At 35.5% G+C, this 22747-nt stretch overlaps 2 long non-coding RNA genes across 2 annotated transcripts; one reads left to right on the plus strand and one right to left on the minus strand.

The window, feature by feature from the left end:
- Positions 1-10529: 10529 nt before the first annotated feature.
- On the minus strand, positions 10530-11038 carry LOC119072294. The gene is made up of 2 exons (XR_005086833.1): positions 10925-11038; positions 10530-10872 (listed from the first exon to the last, which is right to left on the minus strand). It is a non-coding gene; the product is annotated as an uncharacterized LOC119072294 (long non-coding RNA).
- On the plus strand, positions 10933-22671 carry LOC119072295. The gene is made up of 4 exons (XR_005086834.1): positions 10933-11027; positions 19386-19401; positions 19902-19908; positions 22658-22671. It is a non-coding gene; the product is annotated as an uncharacterized LOC119072295 (long non-coding RNA).
- The last annotated feature ends 76 nt before the right edge of the window (positions 22672-22747 follow it).

The following is a 22747-nucleotide window of genomic DNA, read 5'->3' on the forward strand; positions in this document are numbered from 1 at the left end:
CGACCCCTCCCGAGCTGTGGCCCAATAAGTGCTTTACGGTTTTTCGAAGATATCTCCGGACATTTAAACGTTAAACTTGTAAGTGATACGTCAAATAAAAGGTATTTACAATACCGATCGACAAAAAAAAAGTTTATGGAAATTGGATGACCGACTCGTGAGTTAGACCCCTTGGTGTGGAACAGGCACAGGGCGGCAAGCAGTTTTTGCTTGTAGGTCGGCCACATTTGAACATATTTCGTCTGTTTTAGCTTTATTAGATAGGTATTGACCGTACCAATCAGGGAAAAAAGAATTTATGAAATTATGTTCTCCGGAGCGTGAGCTAGGTCTCTTGGAGTGAGCTCTTATCTGGCTACTCGGAAGTACAGTGAACGTGGTGTATTTTGACAATATCTCGAGTAAATTTTGACCGAATTTCATGAATTTTTTTTTGTTTGAAAGGTATTAACGAATGTAAAGCGTCAGTACTATTTCCGGTCTCCTAACAAAATGGCTGCCGGCGGCCATATTGGATTTTAGTAAAATAGAAATATCTTGGGAAAAATGATACTTAGAGAGTTTCTGTTAACATGGAAATAATTTGTTATGTGTGTGGGGTTTCAGGGATTCCATATACGGACATCTATATATACCTATATACAGCTATATTGAGCTATATACAGGCATATAGAGCTATATAATAGCATATATTTATCTGTGAAATGTTTATTTATAGTGAAATATAGTTAAATATAGCGGTATATAGCTGTTTAAATAGGAATTTATGAAATTTGTCTTCGTACGGGGCTGTCTATATTGCCTCCGGCAATTTAGTTGTATATGATAACAAGGCAAAGAGTGGATAATGTAAGTGATTTTAAAGGGAGAATAGTTTTTCAGCAAAGAAGAAAATGAAGTAAGAGAAATGAAGAGTTTCACATTAAAGGCTTTTGATACGAATAGGTGTTTCGTACGGGTCGGCGTTAGCTATGTTTTTTCTGGACTTCACCTAAGTCAGTGTTAGAAATCGGTTTTGTTTGCTACTCTGATCTCAAAAATGACTTCTTATTTAACAAACTTTTCCATAGTGACAGGCGCCCCCAAAACTCAGCGCCACTGAAAAATCAAATGGACTATTAGTGCACCACAGTTTTCCTCTTCTATAAAAACACAATGCCCTACAATCTCTAAAAGCACAATAAATAAACAAGCGGCGCGTCCTAAAACTATCACACGACGAAAAATATTTTACAAATTGAAACGGAACGACGTATCTTATTCCGATTTTGCAATATTTTATTCCAGTTAAATCAAATACCAATTGCTATCCATGGATACGTTAAACAAAGTATCAATTTAACTGATTGCTTTCTTGTGATGTTGCCAAAAAAATAAAAGACAAGGAACACACATGATTTCTAGAAAGTAAACGCGCTTATACAGTACTTACATATCCACATAATATCCATACCATACCCGGGATATGACATCCATTCTGCATAGTTTAAATATCCATTGCACACAGCCCATACAGCAGCCACAGCAGCAGTAGCAGCAGCTTACCATCCAATCAATTTAAGTAAAAATCTTTATAAAATATTGAAACTCGCCGAACAATGTCTTTATTGATTTTGCTCTTTTAATAAAATTGAGATTTGTGATTGAGGTCGCCTGTATGTATGCATTGAACAAATAATGTGTGGTCGGTACCTTGTGGAAGGAATTAGAATTTAATACTCGACAATGTTATACAAATCACGATTTCATATTACTAAGTGATTAAAGGGAGTATTTTTGCCGTTCATGATGGAAAAGTTAACGTATAAATAACGTGGCCTTTTGTGTTATATCACGGTTGCCGTGTTGAACAACGAACTGTTTACTTTGAAATATCGGTAAATTTTCACAATTTTCCGTTGTGTTAGGTTATGTATATGTATAGGACTTGATGTGTGTGCACCGGACCAGAAAATGTTGTTATAAATATTCATTTTCATATTTTTCGATTATATTGAGTGTGCACAATCGTCCATATCCCGAAACACACTCATGTAACGTTAGAGTGCTTTATAATGGTTTTAAGTTTTCAAACTTATTGCTCACTCACCTTTGCTACCGGAAAATTGTTATAGCAAAAAAAAAAAATGGAAAATTCTGGGGAACGAAAATATCGCATGAATAATTCAAACATGAAATATATGACAAAGTTATTGTCGCCGGTCTCCGGTAACGCATTGTTATTTTTTTGAAAATATTTTTAGAATGCGAAGGCTGAAATGATTTTTTGGTTTTTTTGTGGAAATTTTTTGTTTTGGATTCGAAGACCAATTTTGCTCGAATTTGAAATTTTCTCTTTCTATTTGGCCCATGTATGGTCCTCAAACCCTCTGGTTTACCCAAAACTTAACAATTCTGTAGGTTTCAATCGTCCCAAATAGCATGCTCTCAATGTATGGTATCTATTACTTCCATCGATCAAAGTATTCTTAATCGGATGATTTTAAATCTTGTACTTCATTTTTGAACATGCATTTTACCATATAAATGACCATATTACGCAGAGCTTGTCATTTTTTTTGTAGTCGTTATCGATAACAGATGAGTAGCAGGGTAGTACACACAATACGAATAAAAAGTTTCTGAGATGATACACATCCCCGCTTCTACCAGAACCAACGCAATTCAAGCATGAGATGAGATGGCTCAGTGGTTACGTACTGGCGTTCCACCAAAATGATCCGGGTTCGACGTAACCTCAATACGATGAATTTGGGTTCATATGTCTAGCCTATATTTGGGCGCGATATCAATTGGCATCTAACTTTGCTCAGATAGTATTTGCATACTGTGAGGCGTGGTTCGGAAATCACATTAGGACAGTGGTCCAGACTGCACTTGTTGTTGGCAGTAAAAAACTGTTAGTAAGGTCTGTAAACAAATCGAATCAAATGAGCGGTACCCCTAATAGAAGTAAAACACTGTTAGAAATGTCAGTACTGTTAGAACTTTACCACTTAAATACCAATTTTTGGCCTACACATTCTTAAAATCGATTATTAACTGTGAAGCCATGATGGCACATTTTTGGCCAAATGAAGCGAAATGTAGATCATGCTGTCTTCTACATTTTTCTCCATTTGGCCAAAAAATGTGCCATCATGGATTCAAGCAGGGACTAAAATAGGGATTTTTTTCGGTGTAGCCACATCTTGTCAGGGCCCATGTTTTCGCTCTGAAGGGGCCAAATCTAATATGTAAAACAAAACTTGAAATAAGTGATCTTGGGTGAATAAACTTGTAGTCACAGACTTTATTTTAATCATGTTCCTTAACTGGGACCAATGGTTCTCAGTTTCTGAATTTGAGAGAGGCTCAATGCGAAGTCATTTTAGGATTCATTTTAAATTTTGAAGGTTCTCTCAAGTTGCAGAATTTTTCTTGAAGGAAGAGAAATCGCGAGCGGAGCAATTGATATTTTTTTTAAAGTGACTTTTGATGATGCAAAAATAGAAAACTGCCCAACTCTTAAAGTATAAATAAATCTCTGATTCAAGTAAATAATTATTTAATTGCGTGTAGCGGTTTTTACAAAATGTCTTAGTTCTTTTAAGGCTCAGCCGGAAATCCACTCATCTGGTCCGTCTGATCATTTCATAGACGAACAACAAATTCAAACTTTGATTTTGTGCTGCCGTCAGTTCGATTTTTGAAAATTTCGTCGTTTTCGGTCTTCGTCACATATATCGATTTTTAACGGTCAGTGCAGTGTCGCCTTCGGCTCTGTCTGGAAGCTTCTCACACGCTAAAAAAGGCTTTAAGTCCTAGGTATGAGATGTACTATTGTAGGCTTTATCTTTCTTGTTAAATAATCTGTGAAGTGTAGAGATTAGATTAACATATGAACTCAACTTTTTATGTCCACTGCACTGACCGTTGAAAATCGATAAATCTGACGAAGACCGACAACGACGAAATTTTCAAAAATCGATCTTACGGCAGCACAAAATCATAGTTTAAAGAAAAAAAATCTTCCATAAAATGATCAGACCAGCTGACCAAAAGGAGTAATAATTCATTGGGTTGAAACTTTCTGGTGTAGAAATTTCTATCAGCTCAGCGGGAAGAACTGACCGGGAAATATCTAGATAGATAGGTGTATTATGTCTGCAAACTTGAAAATAGAATTTTGACGTGGTAATTCAAACTTTCGAACTCATGACCGCTAGGGGTCGCGTTCTGCGTCTGAACTCAACAAATTTTACCAATGATTCGGTTTTCTTCTTTAAAGTTATTTTATTTTATCCTTAAAATTTTCTTGAAAATGGTGTGGTTTCCTCAACAATTACCATTTGTGACGCAAATTTTGTTGGTAATTTGTTAGTTAAATTTGTTGAGTCCAGTCGAAGCATTAATTGCATGGTGATTGGAGCCATAGGGGGAAGTCAAATGCTGTAAATATGCTCATCAGTCAAAAAAAACCGTTTCGCCAATGATACAGTGAAATTTCTGTGGTGGCAAATGTTGATGGCAATGTCGCCACTTTTAGGGGCACACACTTGTTCCTTACTTAAGTCCCTGGCTTCACGGTTAAAAATCGATTTTAAGAATGTGTAGGCCAAAAATTGACATTTTAGTGCTAAGGTTCATTGTACTCTATTGGGCAGCTGTCGACTATTATCACTTTTGCGTGACGTGTGTTGACAGAACCAAATATATTTATTTGTGAGCTTTGGGTCTGGCCCTGTTTCTAGAAATTTAATTCTTAAAAGTTTCAAAAATTTCCACTCAAAAAATCCCTAAAATTCCTAAATTTCTGAGTTTACAAATGGATTTCTTAAGAATTTTATGGAATTTTTAGGAATTAAATTCCTAAAACTAGGCCATGTATTGGGTCCAGTTTAACATAAGCAACAAAAGAAAAACGAGCCATCAGAACAGTCGGAGCGTTTGCTGCGACTGAGCCCCGTACAAACCCGTATATCTATTGCGTACGTGACCCTAGTGCGTCTGTCACCCTACTTTGACCGTAAGCCTATGCGCCGGTTAAAGTAGTTAAAGTAAAATTATTATGTAATGTGTACATCTTAGAAATTGCGCATAGCGCAATTACGAAGCCCCGTACGACGTTCCTTTCAAATAAAACAAAAATTTCAAATAGCCCTAAAATTTTAATTTATTGAGTATAAATACACATAGGGCCTAGTATCGGCCTCAGTCCGAGGATCCAATTTTTTTTTCAACTACATTCTATTCGGCCTTTGATTACCTTCCAAATGAAACAAAAAATACGAAAAACGGATGAAATTTGCTCGAGTTATATGTAAAATACACATAGGGCCCTAGTAGCGGCCTTAGTCCGAGGACCCAAATTTAATTTTTTTCAACAACATTCTTTTCGGCCTTTGATTACCTTCCAAATGAAACAAAAATTACGAAAAACGGAAGAAATTTGCTCGAGTTATATGTAAAATACACATAGGGCCCTAGTAGCGGCCTTAGTCCAAGGACCCAAATTTTTTTTTTTTTTCAACAACATTCTATTCGGTGTTCGATTATCTTTCAAATGAAACAAAAATTACGCAAAACGGATGAAATTTACTCGAGTTGTATGTAAAATACGCATAGGGCCCTAGTAGCGGCCTTAGTCCGAGGACCCAAATTTAATTTTTTTTCAACAACATTCTATTCGGCCTTTGATTACCTTTCAAATGAAACAAAAATTACGAAAAACGGATGAAATTTGCTCGAGTTATATGTAAAATACACATAGGGCCCTAGTAGCGGCCTTAGTCCGAGGACCCAAATTTTTTTTTTTAACAACATTCTATTCGGCCTTTGATTACCTTCCAAATGAAACAAAAATTACGAAAAACGGATGAAATTTGCTCGAGTTATATGTAAAATACACATAGGGCCCTAGTAGCGGCCTTAGTCCAAGGACCCAAATTTAATTTTTTTTTCAACAGCATTCTATTCGGTGTTCGATTATCTTTCAAATGAAACAAAATTTACGAAAAACGGATGAAATTTACTCGAGTTGTATGTAAAATACGCATAGGGCCCTAGTAGCTTTTCACTTCTAAGGCCCTAACTCACGGTCCACTCACCCGATTTTAAAAAACTTTTTTTTCCTAGATTGGTATTGACAATACCTATAATTTGCCGTGTCATTTACATTTCCATCGTTTATTTTGCCATAAATATCACCAAAAGACCTTAAATCACTTAGGTGGCCCTAACTCACGAAGGGCCGACCTGAATATGCCCATCTTCGAACTTAGCCTCACTATTTTGACTATCTATCAGGGGAAAAAAAAAATTTTGAAATCGGATTTGATTTACTCAAGATATCGACGTGACGGACAGACGGACAGACGGACAGACGGACAGACGGACAGACGGACAGACGGCCCAAATTTTTATTGCGTATTCGTCATCTATAAACATAGGCAAACACTTTGCCCTTACCGTCTGCTTCGAATTCCATCAATTACACACGGCATCGTAATCCTATAAGCCCCTTCGTACTTCGTACGGGGCTAAAAACACCAAATATGAGATCATATGCGTACGAAATGTGAACAAACCTTCAAAGAACTTTGTTCGTGTCCTGAATTTCCTTCCTTATTCTCATACGCTGCCATTCTATTAATTTTGCGAACAATATTTTGTGGTTTGTGTGTAACAGTTATTTGGTGTAATATCAAAAATGTTTTCTTTTATCTCATTCGTATCGTATCTGCTTCAACTTGTGAATGTACATGCTAAAAACATGTGGAACCTTCAACGACCAGAAGTAAAAAAAACCCGAAGCCAACAATTTTATATATTTTCTTAATCAGATAAGCCAATTCAACCGGAAACAAAAACAATTCCACAAAAGGACTGATATTATTACCCGTTTGTCAAAATGCCGCTGTAGGCGAAACGAAAATAAGATTCCGCTTTGAAATGTTACACTATAAAGTCTAATGGAATGATGTCAATGATAATATTCGGATCTTATGTGATTTTATGATACCCGAAACAAGTCAGATGCTCAGTGGGAAAAGAAAATTATAAAAAAAACGAAGAAAAATAAAAAAGGTTGCGTCGTTTGTCGCTTTTGGGGATGGAAAATGAACACGAAGCAACGAGATGTGTATGGAACAGTTAATGTGAATGGATTGTTTCGTTATAGTTTTGCTTGGTTAGCCGATTTGCATTTTACTTTAATTTGAAATTGTGTCAATGGGTCCCTCAAAATTTCAGCAGAGAATAATAGCAAGGGAGAAAGAAGTTATGGCTTAGAATATTTAACGACAGACATTCAGTGTACGTTCAGTTTCGTGGTATAAGAGTAAGAACCAGTGGTTCTGATCCACCGACGACATATTACAACTTCGATCGCTTGAAACTTTTGTTATATCCATTGGCTTCAAAGCGGATTTGACTCGGGATTTGAACGCACTCATTTTCGTATTAATTTGACATGAATAATGAATCTGTTCAAGATAAATCGATCGATTTTGAAGAATTGGCCTGATACATACATTCGTTGCTCCAATATACTATAGGAAAATGTACGACCGCAATAAGGGATGTGACCCACCCCTAACTAAAGGTGTTATTATAAAGCTCATGAAAAGTAGTTGCTTTCGCACTAATTTATTTTACCGGAAACGGATACACATTTAAAGCAAAACGTTTCCGCTAAAACGTAATTTTTAAGATTACCGCCGTCATTTTATTTCTACTGGGTCATCTCTTCTGCAACTCACGTCCCACCAAACGACAATATTGTTGTTTGTTTACATGATTGGTCATAATTTTTTTTTCATAATTTTGGTTGCTTCGACGAATATTTTAAGTCAACCGATAAGTGAACTGTTAAAAACAACACAAGAAGCACATTTCCTCACAAAATCTGAATTAAATCACACCGAAATCACCGAAATTATGACATTTTCACAACAAACACTACATTTTTGTGTTGGCGATTTGACGTTTGAAAAACTATAATCATGTTCCGATGAACGACTTTTACGATGATTTTCTTCGTTAAACCATATTTGACTAAGTTCAAGGTGGATGTGATTTGGGTGTGAAATTGAGTGGGAAGTGCTATTTTCATAGATTTTCTTTTTGTAAAATCTTTTAAATGAGACAATATTTTGAGGATGCCCGATGTACGAGTTTCTTATTTTTCGTATTTCTATTGATATTTGACAAGAAATCGCGAATAAAATCGATAAGTCCCTCCCTTATTCCTACCACGAATGTGGTAGCTTTCAACAGAAAATACATCTGGTTGTAGCAGATAGCATATTAACAATTTTACTATTACAAACTATTACTTCATTTGATAGAATATTTTCAGAAATTGATTTCAGGAATCTTTTACTTCATTTGTTTTGAACATGGTTTTTGCTGTATAAAACCTCATTAGTCAGACCTTGTCGTTAATTATTGCTGTCGTTGTCGATAACAGATGACGCTCGTCTGTAACAGGTTAAAAAGGCAATACGAAACACGCCAATGTAGAGACTACAATTTTAGCTAAGTACCAGTGCCTCTTAAACCGTTAAACGAAAAATTTATAACTCATAATGCGACTGTACACATCTATAAAGCATTAATTGTTGGCATGTTACCGTCACTTTTATAATTTGTTCAGCACAATCTTATATCTAATGTATAGGTTTGTGTTGGTTATGTTGAACACCATAGAAAATGAGCTTTTCTGATTTAAGTATACATGACCTTAAGAGCAATGGACCCTTTGTAATTTCGAAGCCTACATTTAGGCGGAAAAACATTTGGTTTTTTGATGATTTCTCTGAATCTTTTTTTTTGAGAAGGTAAGGCACCCAAAAATGCGTTATTTTTAAACGAAAAATTGGTGAGTCATGACTTAACCCACTTGGAGAAACCTCTGCAGATTACATAAATTTACACAATCTGCAAAGGTTTCTCCATATATAAGTCATCACCCACAAACCATATTTTGCTTTAAAAGTAACGGTTCGGAGAAATCATTAAAAAACCAATATTTTCCCGCCTAAATGTAGGCTAAAAATTTTGAAAGGGAATATTGCTCTTAACTGTCCGCACCATTGGTTTTCACAAATGCTGTTAATAGCCTCTTAAATTATCTTTATCGACAGCTGCTATACGAGAAATATAAACGCCATATTGCCTCTGGTTGACGAGGCTTCTTCAACGAGTTAAAATTTATGTTAAATCTATTGAAGTAAAAGATTTTTCATGCTTTGGGACAAAATAACAGAATTATTCTCGTAATTTGGTTACTCGTCATTAAAAGTTGTATACGTATCTGTTTTGGGCGGGAGATCTTAGGCACTTTCGCTCACTTCATTCGAGTTACAACTCACAAATTTCCTAAAATATCCGTCCAAAACTATTTCATTTGAAAATACTTCGTTCAAACGAAGTAACCGATGATTCCACTGAAATGATATGTTTACGATGCCGAGACTATGAAAGGTAAACTTTCCATTGTAACCGAAAGAAAAACCAATAAAAGAGAGATGACTGAACTACCCAATATCCGGTACTTTACAATCCAAAAGAGTTGATTGTTAACAAAAATTACTTTTGCACAGTCATCATATTATGGCTATATCATTATCCAACAAAAGTTTATCTTGCTTGAAAATGTTAAATTGAAATCGAGGATGTGTGTACGTATACGTACTATACCTCTATACTATACACCATACGCATGTTTATTTCTACACATTTCATAAATCTCCTCTCTATCATATGTTATGTATGCATATTGCACTGTATACCCAAAGCATTTACGTATACAAAACGTTTTACTATTACAAGACACATTGTAGACTCATGCGCAGCAAACGAAATTGCGGGATAAAATCTTGGAAAAGTAATACCAAGCGACCTCTTTGGTTCGATAGGAAACTTGCTGCTGAACATTGAATGTAAGGCGATTATCTTATTATTACTCATGTTTAACATTTCGTCAAACAAAGAGCGTATGCATTAATTTTAATCACAACCGGAATATGTGGAAAGGAAAATGTGGAAAAAAGATTTTCAGAAATTTATTCAAAGAATACAGAAAATACTGTGCACAACTACCATGTGAGAATTAGATAGCAGTTTACAATCGTAGAACGAATATTTATGGTAGAAAGAAATATGTTAATGAATGGATGAATATGGCATGTTCCGTGGTTTAACGGGTTTTCCTCGAATTTCATGAACTTTCGACGGGATAGAAGTTTTTGTGTGCTTATTCACCTCTGCTGCAACTTGGATATTATGAAGAGACTATTTGCACGCGCGTGCAAATAGCCAACGTATTATGTAGAGACTATTTGCACGCGCATGCAAATAGCGAATGTATTATGTAGACGCCAACAAAGCTCATATTCTCGACACTCGGATACACGTGCAAATAGTATCTTCATAATAAGGTTGGCTATTTATACGAATTGTAACATTTTATAAAGTAATGGGTTCTCTTGTCTTTCGCGTGGCGTGAAATCATAATGTTAGCAGACCATTCGAATGCAAGCAGCTTCGTTAGATTTATCAAGAAAATAATTTCAGGGAATTGCTTTGAGTCGTAACAAGAATCTGAACAAAAATAATCAATATTTTCTACTTCTGACGCTTTGAGATTTTTGAGATGAATTCAGTAGGAACAGACCAACCTCCTTCCCTACACAGTTTGTAGATGGATGAATTCAGTTGGAACAAACCAAACTCCTTCGTTACACAGTTTGTAGAACAATGAATTCAGTTGGAACAAACCAAACTCCTTCCTTAGACAGTTTGTAGAAGGATGAATTCAGTTGGAACACACCAAACTCCTTCCTTACACAGTTTGTAGAAGGATGAATTCAGTTGGAACAAACCAAACTCCTTCGTTACACAGTTTGTAGAAGGATGAATTTGGTTGGAACAGACCAACCTCCTTCCTTACACAGTTTGTAGAAAGATGAATTCACTATTTGCACTCGGGTACAGATAGTGTTCATGTTGATTATTTGCACTCGGTAGCAAATAGTCATTTCGTTTTTTTATGCCATTTACATGAAAGTAGGAAATTCCAACAAGAGCGATGTTTGTAGCGAAGCGAGAGCCGAAATTTCGCTCGAGTTGGAATTTCTTATTGTGTCCCAGTGATGACCATAACGTTTTTCATAGGTGTGAAGTGTGATTTACCTTTTTTCTCTAAGAAACAAAACACCCTTCCCATTTTTAATAACATAAACAAAGTGACAGTTCAAGGGATAAAAGTCTTATTTTCTACCTATGTGAGAGAAAGGGCTGCACTTTTCTCACTAGAAATGTCGTTCGAAAAATCGTAAACAAAACGCATATTTCTTATAACGTAAGGTAACCCACCCTATGCATATGAAAATGACTATTTCATGCGTGCGGCGTAAGAGAAGATGGCATTTAATTGACAGTCTCTGGTGACAGTTCAGATGAGAATCTGTCATATGAGGCGAACAAGCGTTTTTTTTCTCTGTCCAATTGTCGCTTTGCTTTGGTTTTGGAAAATGGTGAAACAAATTGATGTGTTTGATAAATCTTTTACCGATTGGATTCACTTATCATGGAACCGGTCATATACGAAGGTCTTATTCACCTTGCAAGTGAAGTTTTTTAATAAATGAAAATAATTCTTATTCCAACCAACCGTCATCGTCAGTATTTTCCATCAACTAATTGAAAGGAGATACATCACTCGTTGTGCGGTGCGACTTATATTATATTCAGTGACTTACTATAAATAAAATGCAAACGAAATCCATAGCATGAGAGAATGAAAATTGTTTTAAATCTGGCGCTATCCCACCGCATAAAATTGAAACTAAAAATTATATTCATGTGAAATGCAAAATTTCAGTTTTAGAAAATGATTTATACCAACTAGACGTCCCCGTCCCGAATGTGTAACACAATTTTTGTTCATTGTACGCGTTCGTAGTTCCCTTCCGGCTACCGGAAGTGGTATAATGATTTATTGTTTGATTCGCTCCACACAAACACACACACACACGCTAAGTGTATTAGACTTTTGGATTGTAAATTTAATAATAGAGAAAAATAACCACTACCACAAACAAACATTTTAGTCCCCAAAAATCCTGAAGTTACACATCACATTTTCTCGAAAATGAAAAGCATAACCACAAACATGCATTTTATATTCGTCTCGTAATTGTGTGTCTGTATCTCTCCATTTCCCTGGCATTATGAAGATTTCTTGTGCGGAATATTATATACACAAAGAATCCCGAAAATGTGTATTAGGGTGGTCCAAGAACCTATTTGTATGGTTTGTTCAGGTCTCCCTAGCAATTATGAAAGGTCATAGCGAGAAACTCAAGGTTGTACACTTTTCATCAATATCCACTTGGCCATTCCTAGAGGGCGTTTTAACGTTACATAATTTTGCAACGTACCAAACCACCAATATCACAAAACGTACAAGAAATCTTTTACAAAATAAGTACGAAAAAGGAAGCTTACATACAGTCTTGTTGAAACTAAGATCGACATAAGAAAAATCTTGTTCTTACTTCTCAATTTTCTTTTTAGATGTTATCTGTAACAACAAAATTGAGAAGTTAAGACGAATCTACGCATGGCCAAATTGTTGCCTACATTTCGGGGCAAAATTATTATTATTTTGATGATAATTTTGGACTCGCATCCCTTTTCGAAAAAGTACGACCATCGTTTGGTGTTAAAATGTGTTTTTCAGCAAAAATTTAAATGTTTGTGGTGATGTAACATAATTTCGAGAAAACTCAAAATATGTGTTAATTTTCGTGAAATATTTTAAAGAGTTTTCTCGGACACCAAACGATGGTCATACTTTTTCCAAAAAGAATGCGAGTCCAAAATTATCATCAAAACAAGGCATCAGAACAGTCGGAGCGTTTGCTGCGACTTAGCCCCGTACGACTCGTAATCCTATTTCGTCCGTAACCATAATACGTCCGTAGCCGTAATACGCCCGGAACCCTAATACGTCTACAACCCTCTAATGCGTCTGTTACCAAAATGCAAGTCAAGTTGGGCATGGTCAAATTTACTGAAAGTGTTCATTTTTAAAATTGCGCATAGCGCAATTACGAAAGCCCGTACAAAGTACCTCTCAAATAAAACCAACAATTTACGACATTATTTTAGAAACCCAACATTTTTTGCCAACTTTCTATTGGGTATTCAATTATCTCTCAAATGAAACAAAATCTAGCAAAATCGGATGAGATTTACTCGATTTATGTGCAAAAAACACTTAGGGCCGAGTAGCGGCCTTAGTCCAAGGGCCCAAATTTGAAACTTTTTTCGCCACGTTATTTTCGGTATTCAATTACCTTCCGTAAAAAACTAAATCTAGCAAAATCGGATGAGATCTACTCGATTTATGTGCAAAAAACACTTAGGGCCGAGTAGCGGCCTTAGTCCAAGGGCCCAAATTTGAAACTTTTTTTGCCATCATTCTATTCGGCATTCAATTATCTCTCAAATTAAACAAAAACTAGCAAAATCGGATGAGATTTACTCGATTTATGTGCAAAAAATACTTAGGGCCGAGTAACGACCTTTGAGCCCTCCCAACAAGCCCACGTTGCATCTTACCCAAAAACAATGTTCAGCAACTTTGTTCTACTCGTCAATACCTTTCATTTGATATATCACAAGCAGCTATTGCGTGCGTATTTCGGTAGATATCGTCGAAAGACTGAAAAACACCTATAGGGCCCTAGCTCTGGAAGGACCGACCCTACCATGCCCATTTTCGAACTTGACCTTACTTTTGTCGATACCAATCGGGGAAAAAAAGAATTTTGAAAAAAGGTTGTGATTTACTCAAGCTAGAGGGGTCACAGAGGGGTCCGTGACCCCTCTAGCTAGAGTAAATCACAACCTTTTTTCAAAATTCTTTTTTTCCCCGATTGGTATGGACAAAAGTAAGGTCAAGTTCGAAAATGGGCATGGTAGGGCCGGCCCTTCCAGAGCTAGGGCCCTATAGGTGTTTTTCAGTCTTTCGCCGATATCTACCGAAATACGCACGCAATACCTGCTTGTGATGTATCAAATGAAAGGTATTGACGAGTAGAACAAAGTTGCTGAACATTGTTTTTGGGTAGGATGCAACCCGGGCTTGTTGCGAGGGCTCAAAGGTCGTTACTCGGCCCTAAGTGTTTTTTGCACATAAATCGAGTAAATCTCATCCGATTTTGCTAGATTTAGTTTTTTATGAAAGGTAATTGAATACCGAAAAGAACGTGGGAAAAAAGTTTCAAATTCGGGCCCTTGGACTAAGGCCGCTACTCGGCCCTAAGTCGTTTTTGCACATAAATCGAATAAATCTCATCCGATTTTGCTAGTTTTTGTTTCATTTGAGAAATAATTGATAGCCGAATAGAATGATGGCAAAAAAAGTTTCAAATTTGGGTCCTTGGACTAAGGCCGCTACTCGGCCCTAAGGGTTTTTTGCACATAAATCGAGTAAATCTCATCCGATTTTGCTAGATTTAGTTTTTTATGAAAGGTAATTGAATACCGAAAAGAACGTTGCGAAAAAAGTTTCAAATTTGGGCCCTTGGACTAAGGCCGCTACTCGGCCCTAAGTAGTTTTTTGCACATAAATCGAATAAATCTCATCCGATTTTGTTAGTTTTTGTTTCGTTTCGTTTGAGAGATAATTGAATACCGAAAAGAACGTGGCGAAAAAAGTTTCAAATTGGGTCCCTTGGACTAAGGCCACTACTTGGCCCTAAGTGTTTTTTGCACATAAATCGAGTAAATCTCATCCGATTTTGCTAGATTTAGTTTTCTATGGAAGGTAATTGAATACCGAAAAGAACGTGGCTAAAAAAGTTTCAAATTTGGGCCCTTGGACTAAGGCCGCTACTCGACCCTAAGTATTTTTTGCACATAAATCGAGTAAATCTCATCCGATTTTGCTTGATTTAGTTTTCTATGGAAGGTAATATAATACAGAAAAGAACGTGGCGAAAAAAGTTTCAAATTTGGGCCCTTGAACTAAGGCCGCTGCTCGGCCCTAAGTGTTTTTTGCACATAAATCGAGTATATTTCATCAGATTTTGCTACTTTTTGTTTCGTTTGACAGATAATTCAATACCGAAAGAAAATTGGGATAAAAAAAAGTTGTAAATTCGGATTCCTAAGATTACATCGTAAACTTTTGTTTTATACTTGAGAAGTACTTCGTACGGGCTTTTGTAATTGCGCTAAGCGCAATTTTAAAGATGAACGCTTACAGTTTACAATTTGCAAAAATAGACAATGATGTCAAGTACGCAATAAGGGTTACGGGCTTATTAGGGCTATGGACGTATAATGGTTTCGGGCTAAATAGGTTTACGGGTCGTACGGGGCTCAGTCGTAGCAAACGCTCCGACTGTTCTGATGCCTTGTTTTTATTGCGGATTCGTCATCTATGAACATAACCAAATGCTTTGCCCTTACTGTCTCCTTCCAATTCGACGTGTTACAAACGGCATATTAATCTTATAAGTCCCCAGTACTTCGTACGGGGCTAAAAATAATAATTTTGCCCCGAAATGTAGGCAAGAATTTAGCCATGCGTAGATTACTCTAAAGAGCAATGGACACTTGTAAATTTGTAGCCTACATTTAGGCGGCCGTTTTTATTCCATTCCATTCGTTGAACCGTTGTGCATCTTTTGACAATATTTGAGAATGTAACAAAAAACAAATGAGTTCGATTTTGTAGCCAATTTCGGGAGGCAAGCATTTCAGGTCATTTTCGTTCTCTGATTTTGCGCTATCCTAACAAGCGGCTTTTTTTAGGCCGGTCTTAGTTTCTCACAATGACCTTTCATAATTGTTAGGGGAACCCGAACAAGACATTAACAAAAACATTTCACCCAAATTTGGACCACCCTAATGTGGATAGTAACCGGCGAAATGAAAGCAAAAACAACGTTTCGTATTTATAGATAAGAATAATGTGAGAGTATAATAAGTACGTTCAGCTCATATATCACGTAATAATTTTCGGAATGTTATTCTACACACAAAATATACAAAGCAACTCTACTCTACTCCTCTGTACTACATATCTGTGGAGACTAAAACACTTTTACTTTCACTAAAAACTTTCTATAAAGTCTGTTATTTATTAATCGGATCTGATTTTCTTCTCTCGTGCATCGGTTTAATGCTACTCTACTTGTGTATGTCGTATACAACATACCATCTATCTATCTATACATGTATATACATCCAACCATGGACGAGTAGCTTTGTTAAGTTTATTAATTAAAGTCTTATTTCGGTTGTGTAATGTGTAAAGTGAAGGAAACTTTTCTATAGAAAAGTGCCTGTGTCTATCGGAGCGTATATTATTATCGTAATTAATATTTCGGCTTTAGTTTTCCTTGTAACGAGAAATCGGTACATGGATGGTATAGAGACTATTTTGTTGTACACCCCTTTTGTGAGTATTTAAGAAAGTATTTTCGTCTTATCTTCTGCTTATGAAAGTTGATGATCGTTGTCAATACACAGTTTTGGTTTTTTTTGATAACTTTTTTTTTGTGTGGCGTTGAGCATAACTTTGAAAACTTCGACGAAAGGTTGAACTAACAACGATGCATGTATTGCTTAGTATAGGAAAATATTATAGATCGAACGTCTGAAACTGGGGCTACACATCACAGGCTAAACAATGATAAACGGAGCATAATTAGACACTAAGCGCTTCCTCAGCGCTCACTCACAAATTAAAAAGTGTTTCTAAATGCGAAAAATGCTGTCAAACCAAATGAAGTTCCATGTGGCTGTGTGAGTGATACTACATTACGTACTGTTCAGAGTTACTTTTTACAAAGTGTTGCGTTCGGAAAGTGTTTCTTTGACTAGTAAGATTGATATTATTATATATAAGTCGACCTAACTTAAAAGCTTTCCAATAGTCAGAAAAAATTTGTCCAAACACAGATGATAAATGAAGGGCTGCTAGGCATTTCACGCCACGTCATTCACAATAATTGACAAAATGACACATTTTGTATAAGGAAAATGTCACTTTGTGAGTTATTGTGAATGCGAAATCCCTCAACACCAAATGAAGCGATAGATCTTATTTGGACCCTTTGAAAATACTTAGCATGAACGTAGAGAATTTGAATTCATCAGTGAATGGAACGTTGAGGCTATTTAACACTTTGGTGCAAAAATTACATTTGGGCAGCATCTTGACATATTGAGAATGCTTTAGGCCTCAAAAATAAATATTCTGTTCGTGGAGAAAAACAGTTAATCGCACCTTGCCCACATAAAGCAGTTATTTCATAAAAAGTTGGCAAAAAACTTCCTCGAAAATTTCTCGCTACACTCTGGTTGATGAAAATGAAATTTCCCACTTTTTTCCCGATGACAAAACAACTTTTTTCGAAAGATGAGGTGAAAAATAATAATTTTCTCGTTTGCTTTGTGAAAAATGTTTTTCATATGTGCGACGTGATTTAACCTATTTTCTCCCCTAATTAGAACATGAGGAAATTGTGTTTGGTTGACGATTTGTCGAATGACATTTCTAGTGAGAAAAGTGCCGCACTTTGGGGAACTATGGGAAGAAAATGGAACTTTTCTTACTTGAACTGTCACTTTGTTGATATTTGTCAAAGTGGTAAGGTGAACTGATTTTTATTATTTCTTGGAGAATACGGTCATTTTCACATCTGGAAGACCAGCTCGAACGACTTGAAACTCCGCTTACCTTCGCTCTTGTTGAAAATTTCTATTTTCTTCTCTCGGTAAACAAATAACTATAAAAAATCCCTCCTACAAAACTTACTTCCTTGATCAATAGACACAAAGAACATATTCGTTCTCTGTCTAATTAAAAGAGTTAAAGCACTGAAAATCGACCAACGTGATGTGATTAAAACTTACAACTTCCTTCTATGTCAGTTGCATCATTTTGACCACTATGTTAAAAGACCAGAATTCGAAGGTGTCGAAACAGCACAATTCGAATATTTCAATTATTCAAGTAAATATTCGTAGTATTTGCTAGTTGAAGACCTTTACGCTGCTCACTATAATGCGGTTACAAGATGATGATGCATCAGATGCATCCACTCACACCATCTCCACAATATATTTATTATTCAAAATTGTGATGGAATTATGTACATGTTCGCAAGGCGAATGCTTCAACAAATTCCACAAATTTGAGCTGGTTGATTATGTCGTAGATATACTGTTAAATATTGTATGTGTGTATGTGTGTTAAATAAGTCTTAATGTATTTAACCAAATGCTTAGTACAAACAGCCACAACTAATATCTAACAATCGTGCAAACAGATGCGAAAGAAAATTGTTGTTTCTGCATCGAATTCCAATATAAAAAATTTGTTATCAATTCCATCCAACTGTAGGACATTATATTATGAATAGAATGTTGTTTGTCGGTTATGCCAACAAGATAAAGAGAACAAAACTCCAAATATTATTTCAAAGAGTCTGGAACTTTATTGTTTCATAATCCGAGATAAAACGGAGAGTCTTCAAAAACTTTGTTCCGTAATCATTTACCCAAACTTTTTCATCATTATTACGCATTATCATTCATTCTGATTTCCATACAACAACTTCCGAAGACCGATCCGGAATTTATGTGCCATCCCATTTGTTCATAAAATATATGGAAAATTATTCTCGTTTTATTTCTATTTCTATTTTTTGTTGTTGCATTATATTCCAGTTCCCCCCATCTCCCCGGTATCCCCATTCAATATACTGTTTCCCTTTCGGTTTTCTGTCTCTTAAATCTGGCAATTTGCCCAACATTCTTGTACCCCAAGTAGTATCCGCACACACACAATTCCGATATTATACCGAAAACTACATTATTGTTTGTAGATTAGATAACACATTTGGTAAGCGTCTACGATCTTTTTCCCAGAGTGACGACGAGTAAGTGTCTCTATAAAACATATAAATTTAAAAGAAGGAAAAAAAGAAGACGAAGGCAAACTAGAAAGCACAAAACAAAACGCATAGAAGGGAAGAAAAATATTCTCCGACGTTTTTTTTTCTACTTTTAACCGAAATTTATGGCTATTTTCGTGCACTTAAACCCCGAGAAAACTATTGTAGTAAATTACATGCTTACGAGCAATAGATATCATAATATCTTACGTAGGTTCAGCTCAATCTTCGAAAGTATGGAATGTGAATGAGGCGGGATTTATGTTGTAAGTGAGTGCAACATTTGTAAAAATATTGTTACGCGAAATCACTTTTGTTACAAGCTTGATATCTGGGCGCATCCTGGATACTCTAGAGTCTTGAGCACATTCCGAGAAAATTTTATCTCCAGATACAACAATCAATTTTGCAAAAGAGGAATTTTTTTTTGAAAGTGGACCAAGATGCACTGATAGAGGTTTAACGTAGCTTTACAATGATACTCCACTTGCCATAGAACTGACAGGTTGAGGATACTTTTTTTGGGTTCTAAGTGAATAGTGTTTCTTCACTAAAAAGGAAAGTATTATTTTAGAAAAATACACGAATTATGCTGTTTTTGATGTCTGTACTTGTCCCGTATCTACTGGACAATACCTATCTAATGAACCCCCACACATGTATGTGCATAGCCTGTGGCGGTAGTAAATCACGGACAGAAACGTCTTTTTCCGACTTTTGGTGGAGGTTCATTAGTCGATAAAAGAATATTAAACGACCGCGGTTTTAGACTATTGGTGCTAAGGGCTTTCTGGGCATGTAAACAAAGAGTCGCTAAAAAAATAGCTCCGACGGCCTTCCCATATTGATTTTCGACCACAATAAACCGAAAATTATCTCATACACGCACGGAATTTTGAAAACCGACACATTTTCTGTTTCTGTGTTTGACAGCTTTGACGTTTTGATTTCTCCATATAAAATGCAATATAATGCATGGAAAATTCTCAAAAACACCTGAAAACCACAAAACAGAAAATGTGTCGGTTTTCGAAATTCCGTAAGTGTAGGTATCATTCATAAATTACGGACCACCTTTTCAGTGCATCAAAATAAAATCGTACAGAACTCGAGAAATACGCGGCCTGTGAAGTTAAAACTATCAACGTTTTCTGCAACCAGCTGCTAAAAATGAACTTTTGAAACCTACCTTCGACATACATTCTGCTGCATGAACGAAATGTTGTATGAGTCTTCATGTATGCATTTATGAATGCTTCAAAAATTGGTTCACCGCGATTATGTATCTCAAAACCTGAATGGTCCGAATGGTTAGAGGTGTTGCTCTATAAGCATTGGGTTTTGGTGTCAGGAGTTCGAAACCTGGTCAGGGCAGAATTTTCTTTACGTTTAATGGATCAGAAGGAGTCGTGAAAAGTAAATATATTTCTACTAGTTGCGAAAAGTAAATTATAGAAAAACAGAGAAAAAAGGCCCTTCGATCGCCAACCAAATCACGCATTAAAAAGTTCAGTTTTCGCAGCGCAGTTGCAAAATAGCTGTTTATCCAACAGTGATAAATGCTTTTTAGGCACTAGATGTGAAAATACACATACTTTTTCGCAATAAAGGTAACAGAAAATCCTACTTTTAGTCACTTGTTGCGAAAACCTTTTTTAAAAAACTTTAATGAAAATGAAAACTATCACTCGTTTGATTACTCTATTTCACAAAAAAAACATTGAATTACCTTAACAATGACACCACACACGACCCTGCACGTTTCTTGTGCCTCGAGAAAAGTGCGTGTTTTTGGATTTTGATCACCTGTCAGTTTCCACTAGCCACACAAGCTTCGAAGATTTTTTTAAAAGGTGGTTTTGGCTTCTAGGGACTAATGCCTTTTTGATGCACTCAAAATTCTCAGAATCGATCATTTTAATTTGGTTTTCCTTTACACTAATTGGTTCCACAACAATTTCGTTGAACAAATGAAAATCTAGATTTCTTTTCTGAATTTTAGGCACGCACTCGAAACAAAAATGAACGACTAAAATTAAACATTTAGATTTTCATTTGTCAACAATAGATCATTGTCATGTGCATTTGATATGTCAAATAAGTTTTCATTTTCACAAAGCTTCAAACTTCAAAGTTTAGAAAATTTGTATGAAATTTTATTTTTTAGAGGTTAGCTTTGTGAAAATGACAGTTAAGTGTAGATACGCGGGTGACACACCACAGTTGAAGATAAAATGACGGATTTAATGCAAAAATTCACCTCCTGTGACGATTCTCGTCGCCCTGACGATGTGGTGATTTTTTTTTTCTTCAGAAGTGGTGTGTTCCCTCATATATAATAAAATGGCGATCTGCGTGACCTCCCCAAAGTTTACAGCCTTGTATTTTGTGTGGAAACACAAACCACAACAACTCTCAAACCAGAAAACATGACGAACTTCAGTTTTCTCGCCCTGTAATACTTTTACATTTCCAGATTTCATAATTTAAATTTTAAATTAATTTGTTTGAAATAAAAACGCAAATGTTGAATAACACAACAGAAGACAACACACTTCTGTGTGGCCTGTGTGTGTTTGTTGATAAAAGTATAAAGTACACTTACAAGTTTAACGATAATTTAATTGAACCAACGCACTTCAAGCAAAAGTGCTTCGAGTGACAGCTGCCAAATAGATTAGTATTTCGAATGAAAATTCTTTCCAGATTTTTTGACAGTGTCAAAATTTGCATTTTACACTATCCCATTTCAGTACTCTATTTAGAGTACCACTCATGCTTGAAGTGCGTTGATTGAACCATATAACCAGTTGCATCACAGAGAAAAAAGTCAGATTAAATGTTTAATCTTTGGAAAGATTACGAACATTTTAAATTTTTCTAAAGATTTCATTTCAATCTTTTTTCAAAGATTACAAAAATTAAATCTTTCGATAGATTACGTTTCGGATTAAAATGGCTAAAATTGATAGTAGCAGTGAGAAGTGAAGTTAAATATAGAAAAGTTTGCCACGAATTTTTTTTTCAAAGAACGTTGTTACCTAGAGTTTATGATTAGAATCTAGTAGATGGTAGATGTGTAATTTTTTGTCATATGTTAGCGATTCAAAGTAAAACTAAAAACCACAGCACAGAAATATTTGAGACTTTTTTTTTTGCTTTTCTTTAGGAATATTAATTTTTGAGTTGAAAATCGTTGCAAAATTAAATAAATTCTTCCATGCAAATTGGTCCGTTATACTTCTTAATCAATTGTACAATTAAATATGGGGCGCAAAATATCGTTTTATTATAATATTTTCCTACTTTTCAATATTTTTGCCAGGCTCAACTTCCTTATCGTTGATTATCCAGATTTATGAAATATAATAATCGTTTATTGAATAATTAAAAAAATGAAGAAAAAAAGTGTTGCCTTCGATTAGGATTTGAACTCGTTGACTATGATGGTTACCTCAGTCGGTACAAAGGTTTCGTTCAGAAGATTATTTTTTAATCTTTGAAAGATTAAAATCTCCGTAACAACGGTTCGAAATTAAATCTTGCCAAGATTAAGAACCCAATAGCTCAGTGGTAAAGTACAGGACTGGAGATACGGAGGTACCGAGGTGAAAGAGTTCAAATCCTGATCAAAGTAAGTAAAAAAAAACATTTAATTTCAACTAAACAAATAAAATTCTCAATTTCAGAATAAATGAAAGAAGTAAATCTGACTCAATATTCAAATATATGTTGGAAAAAAAAATTTTAATTTCAAAATAAAAAAAATTTAAATCTAT

The sequence above is a fragment of the Bradysia coprophila genome (assembly GCF_014529535.1).
Source record: "Bradysia coprophila strain Holo2 chromosome IV unlocalized genomic scaffold, BU_Bcop_v1 contig_81, whole genome shotgun sequence".
Lineage (NCBI taxonomy): Eukaryota > Metazoa > Arthropoda > Insecta > Diptera > Sciaridae > Bradysia > Bradysia coprophila.